Below are 6,837 nucleotides of genomic sequence, written 5' to 3'. Positions count from 1 at the left end.
GGGGGGGGGGCAGGGGGAGATGTCACTGAAATCTCAATTACACAAGTTATGAGAGCTGTCACTTCATTGAAACCAAGGAAGTAACACCAATAGTGAAAAGGCAGCCTTGATTCATGAAGTATAATTGTCTCTGTTTCTATGTAGAGTTTAAAAAACTTAAGAAGCCATATAAACAAAATGTTAATAGAATTCCTGAAGACACCTGCTAGACAGCCCAGCATGGTTTTCATGGACTAAAGGGACTTCTGGAGGAGAGAATTTAAATAGTGAGAAGATCCAGACATGGGCTAAAGAGGATGTGACAAATTAATCACTGCACATCTGTTAAATTTGTTCGTTCAAGTAATTTAATGAATTTAATTAAATCTATTTTTTGAAGCAGCAGTACCTTTCTTTTTTTACCCTAGGCATTACACAGTCTATTGTTAAGGTGAATCCCAAAAGCAATAGGGAGAAAAAGCTAAATTTAACAAAGGGGAAAACTTATGGAAACAGAGATAAGAGTAGGACAGGAATAGAAGGACGTAAGTCCCCTAAAGTTATAGGTAAATTCAGATAAGCATCTGTTGATGGGTAAGGAGGGTCTTTGGCAATACATATCCAAGGTATTCAGGTTTACCTCCTACTAACAGTTACTGTAGGTGCTTGAATAAAATGGTTGAATGTCTTCTACCCAAAAAAATACACTAGAAGTAGAAATGAGAATCTGCTTTTGGTGGGGAGTTGTCTCTTGAAAAACCTGTTTCTACTACTACAGCTGTCTTAGTTCCTTTAAGCAGATCATTACTTGATTATCAGACACACATGCCAAGTCATAAATTAATATTAAGTCAGTGATGGGACTTGAACCTTGATCTCTTAGCTTCCCAGGTGAGTGCTCTACACTGGAGGTAATAGAGTAATTAGATAGCTTTTCTCTCTGAAGGATAATTGCTAATACATGCCGACTGCAGGAGAGGAAGCCCTCCTGAGAAGCAGGTGCAAGTTTCCTTCTTCATTAAATGAGAAACTTAACTTTTTTTCAGCTGGTAGCACTGAGAATATGAAAGTATTTGATATCTAAGCTAAATGGAGGCATTCCTTTGTGTATCAAACAATTAAACACAGCAGACAAGGGGAAACAGCATTAACCTTCTGAGCAAACCTCAAATGGCCTTTGGAGGAAAATGCTGCATTATCACCCACATAGTGAAGGCACAGCTCACAATACTGAAACCCAACAGCTAAGGTAAATGGGTGAATTTTGATAAGGACAATAAAACTACATGACCTACAAGCACACAGCCATTCCATCTCTCATCTGTGGGTCCATGAGTTTTAAATTTCAAGAGAGAGTGCCTCTTTTGGTTTGTGCCACCTATGGATTATTGTCTTGCACAATTCTATACTTAGCAAAGTCAGGAGGAAGATTCTGAGTAGACTTTCCTTTGCACTACAATAAGGGAAAGTGGGAAGGCCTTTTCAAATTTCTCCCACCTTGTACACGTGTGAACAATATGTCATGATCCAGCTCTTTATTTTGTTTTGAACTGGAGTTGCTGCACTTAAGGGCATGATAAGCACATTCATGGAGCATGATAAACACTTAGTGACATGATAAGTAGGGTTGTGTGAAGCTTCAGTAGCCCATTCAATTTGGAGGAGATTTGGCCCGATTTGGGGACCAAATCTCTGAATCCAAATTGAACTGGGAGACCAAGTAAAAGTTCCAAATAGATTTGCAGCATCTGAATCAATTTGGAAAAGCTTCAGAAAAGCTTTGGCTGATTCAGCCATAGACTAAACAAGCAGCTGACAGCTGCCTCCAGCTGGTAAGTCTGTTGGGGTAAGAGGGAGGAGGGAGAGAACTGGTGTGGGGGAGGGAGGGATTGGGGCTGGGGATGGGACAAGCTGCCCAGTCAGGGCATGGAGCTGCATTACTTGGGGAGGGGGAGGGCCTGGGATGCAGTCAGGGCAGCACTGAGAGCAGGGGCTCTACCCTGCTGCCACTTGCCCAGCCAGGGAATGGGGGGGTGGGAAGTGGGCACGCCTCACTCCAGGTGGAAGGGGGCAAGAAGCAGCAGGTCATAGGCCCTGCTCCCAGTGCTGCCATGCCCGCATCCTGCCCCTCCCATGCTGGCTGGCAAGTGGCAGCAGGGCAGAGGCCCAGCTCCCAGCACCGATACAGGTGCAGTAGCCCTGGGAGCAGGAGGCCCTGTGGCTCTCTGTGCTGGGGCAGAGGCAGGGACAGCTGGAGGAAACCCTGCCAGGGCCCATCCCCCACTCAGCCCCAGCCTAGTCCTGGCACTTAAAAAAAAAAAAAAGCCCCACACTCTCTGGCTCTGGCAGCATTGACTGGGGCCTCTGAGGGCTCGTGGCAGAGCCTCCCCATGCAGTGGGGAGCAGCAGGGATTGCCCTCCTCACCTGGCACCCACATGGCAGTTGCCCCATGGCACAAGTGCAGCATGACCCAACAAGGCGCTGCGCACTGTCTGGCTGCTGGGGCAGCTCCAGCAGTCAGCCAGAGCCCAGCACCATTCACCCCTAGCTGCCCCAGCTATCAGGCAGCACACAGGACCCTGCCAAGCTGCGCTGCACCTGTGCCATGGGACAGCTGCCACATGGGTTCCAGGCTGGGGGGGCAATCCCTACTGCCCTGCACTGAGAAGGGGGGCTCTGACACAAGCACCCACAGGCTCCAATCACTGCTGCTACAACCAGTGAGTGTGGGGCTTTTTTCTTTTTGTTTTTTTTAAAGCTCCACACTCACCAGCTACAGCAGTGGTGATTGGGGCCTCTGGGTGCTCATGGCAGACCTCCACCATGCAGTCTGGTGCAGTGGGAGGCAGCAGAGAACACCCCCCCACTTGGCACTGCACAGCATCTGCCTCATGGTGTGGGTGCAGTGCACCTTGGCAGGGCACCACGTACTGTCGGGGAGCTGGGATGGATCCACATCAACCGGAGCCTGGCAATGCTCAGGCCCAGTGGCCTCAGCTCCGGGGCAGTGCATGGTGCCCTGCCAAGCCACACTGCACCCATGCCATGAGGCAGCTGCCATGCAGGTTCCAGGTGGGGGGGACAATCTCTGCTGCCCCCCACTGCCCCCCACTGTGTGGAGGGGGCTCTTCCATGAGCACCCAGAGGCCCCAATCGCCGCTGCTGCAGCTGGTGAGTGTGGGGCTTCTTCTTTTTTTTTTTAAGTGCCAGGCTGGGGCTGGACAGGGGATGGGGCCAGGCAGGGCAGCCATGGGGGCTTCTCCCATGACTCCCCATACCCAGGGAGAGGCAGGCACAGTCAGAGGAGCTGCGGGAAAACCTGCAGCCACCCAGATGTGCCTGCCTCTCCCCGGCCGATCTGAATCACTGAATCTCTCTGAATCAGCCTCGAATTTTCTGCAGCCAATTCAGATGAATTGATTCAGGACAGTAATCCAAATCTCCAAATCGAATCACTGTCCTCCGAATTGGTCAAATCTGAATCATATACTTCCCTATTTGCACAAGCCAAATGATAAGCATAATTAAGGACCTATATATATTAGGTACTTAAACTGCAGAAAAAAATGAGAATTCAATTAACCTTATAGGCTAGGTACAGACATTCAAAAAGCCTTGATCTAAGTTATGAGTTGTGCAGTTTTCTGTAAGCAGCGTAGTTTCAATCAGTAGCAAACAGAACACACATTCGCCCTTGGAGGGAGGAGTGAGGGCAAATCGTAGACCAGGTTCTCCCATTTTTAAACTAGTCTGTGTGCACTGAACTTCTATTATAGGTATAGACTGGTTTTGTGTGCCAAACCTCTGTTCTGTTACAGGCATAGACCAGTTTCCAATCACATATACTGGTAAAAGTATACTGTCTGTACCTGGCCATAAAGAAAAAAAAACAAAACAATGGGGTTTTAAAGAAGTCCCACTGTTTACCAGCTCCCATAGAACAAGGCTCTTTGTATAGATACTAAATGTGACACCAAAAAAGGCATTAATTTAGACACTCAATCCTGCTCCAGTAAAATCCACCAGAGTTTTCCACTGCTGACTCTCGCTTGCCTTATGCCTTCTGTAGTCAACATCTGCACAGAGCCAGTATAAAGTGGGTGTAAGATGCTAGTACTGGTACATTTAGTCTTTGAATATTCAGTGCCAGTATTTCTGTTGCCTTTGAGGTAGATTCATTTCCCTGGCAGAAACTGATGTGACATTACTAATGAATCCTAGATTGACAATATGTCACACAGTGTTGGGAGTTCCAGCCTGTCAAACCTAGTTGAAAAGTTTGGTTTTCCCAAGTCAAACCTGGCATGCAGTAGCATAATTTATGTTCATATTCCACAGCATATTACCGATAAAAATGACTTACCTATTCCTTCCATTTAAATTTTACCTGCCAAACAGACGCATACATACAAACCCTACATATACTGTAATAGGGAAATGTACTGCAAACCATGCTCCAGAATCTCAACCTCCATTTACAGTATTAAGTTTCTAGAACTTATCATTGCAAAGAAATTTTGAAAAAAGTGACCAAAACCAAAAAAGACACCAGTCTAGTTTAGCAGAGGCCAAAACAATGGCCTTAAGAGGTACAAACTCCATGGTTGTGGAATCTTGCATATTTCCAAGATGTCATCTATTTCAGTATTTTCCCTGAGAATTTAGCAGTATGTGGAAACCTCCATGGAACTTAATGTCTAATAGATTTAAGCATAAGCTAAAAGTTAAAGCACATATTTAAGTGCTTTGCCCTTAAATACATGTAATTACACTACTTGACAATTAAAGATCAAAATATATTTACCAATATTTTGAGAGATTTTAATTGAAATACAGCATAGGTGCCAGAATCTGCTAGAATCCATTTATCTAGGACCAGAAGAGGATTTTTTTGAGATTGACCCAAGTAGAGCACCATATAGTGAGACATGCATTATATTGTTGGACAGATAGTAGACTTCATCAGTGTGATAATTTACTTGGAATATGAGTGACAAGAATCACGGCAGCTGGATTTCAGAGCTGACTTGAAATGGATTTAAGCTGCAGCATGTCCCTTCCCTAATCCCATCTTGATCACTTCTATATAAGTTCCCTAAATTCTGTCTCTGTTCCTACACCCTACTGTGCTGAACTGGTATTTCTGGAAGCAACAATCTCTGTCAATCACTAAAGGGAAGGCTGCTTCCATAAATGCTGAATTACTAGCATAGCAGAGATAGTGCTGCAGGGATAGGTGGCATGTCAGCAACAGTGGAAGAAGCTGCATTAAGAAAGAAAAGGTGCATCTACATGTGCCCCTATGGCACCATTGTTACTGTGTTATTACACCATCGTTACAACATTTAGTACTTTTGGAAGTACTAAATGATGGTGCAGTAACAACCCATACTGCACCGTTTGTGCAGCGCACAGTTATTTTTAGCCACTATGTTGCCGTACCAAAACACCATAATGAGGTAACATGTTGCTATGGTGATGTAGCGGTGGCAATGTGGATTTTGCCCGTGGATGCTAGGTCTTCATAGCATGTTGCTGTGGCAACATAGCATCACGTGTAGACACACCCAAAGGGTAGTGATGCTGACTTCTTGGAACTGAGTAAAAATGGCTCTTTGGGGCATCAGTAGCTGTTGAGCATGGAAGTAAGGGATACGGTCTTTGACTCAGGACTTCGTAAACTTTAAATGCTGGAGGCTGCAAGTAAGAGAAACAATGGAAAAAGCCCTGATCATACCCAGTTCACTCTCTTTCAGTGTCCACTCTCTTCCACTGTGTGACAAAGGATATTGTGCAAGACAGACCCAGTTTTACCCAGTAAATGGCAATTTTTATGTTATATTCTTATGATCCCTGACTTCAGAGTAATTTCCATGCCATACAAGGTGTTAATTGAGTTTCATTTATTTTTTAGAGAACATGTGCATGTTATAGTAGTTTAATATCCATCTATCATATTTTTAGGACACATATCATGGTGACACATTTCAGTTTGTACATCAGACTTTTAGATGAAATGTAATATTGAATTCTTGTCTATTTGTGCTTATTAAAGATTCCTCACCATTTTTTTTCCATATTTTAAAAAGGAAAACCTCATCCTCTCTTTAGCTCTCCAGTTGAATAGTTGAATAGTTATAGACACATCCTACTTAACTTGTGTATATATATAACACATACATTTGTTGGCTTTTTTTCTTCATTTTCTTTCTTAAATTTCTGCACAGTGTAAAAAATCTAATTTCATTTCAGTAGTGAGAGAAATGAGGTCTGTACACTCTCTCTCCATCTTAAGTACTTTCCTCATGGCTCCCATCACCAAAGCATTGAGCACTCAGAACCTCATCTTTAAAATGTTTTCCCTCACATAACCCCTATTAGGTAGGGAAATGCTATTATCCTTATTCAGATATAGAACAGAGGCATTGAAAGACAAAAGGTGCCTATACATGAGCAGCGAGGCTGCTTCAATGCACCTGAATTTCAGCATGTCTGATTAGACTTAATTAATTGCATCTCATGTATCAGTGTGCCAGCACTGAAAAATGGTAGCAGGGGTACTTAAGGGAGCAATCCTCAATGCACAAACTAAGTCTATTCCATCTCGGAGGAAAGGCAGCAAGAGGGCACAGCAGCCCCCCTGGCTCTCCAGGAACCTAGCAGACCTCCTGAGGCTAAAAAGAAAGGCCTACAAAGGATGGAGGATGGGAGTCACCTCCAAGGAGCATTATTCTGCACTGGTCCCGTCCTGTAGGGAGCAGACCAGGAAAGCCAAGGCTGCAACTGAACACCAGCTAGCTTTGAGCATCAAGGACAATAAAAAGTCCTTTTTCAGATATGTGGGGAGCCGGAGGAAA

The sequence above is a fragment of the Alligator sinensis genome, unplaced genomic scaffold (assembly GCF_000455745.1).
Source record: "Alligator sinensis unplaced genomic scaffold, ASM45574v1 scaffold774_1, whole genome shotgun sequence".
In the NCBI taxonomy this organism is placed as follows: domain Eukaryota; kingdom Metazoa; phylum Chordata; order Crocodylia; family Alligatoridae; genus Alligator; species Alligator sinensis.
The sequence above is the reverse complement of the archived record's forward strand: the minus strand, read 5'-3'. Positions refer to the sequence as shown.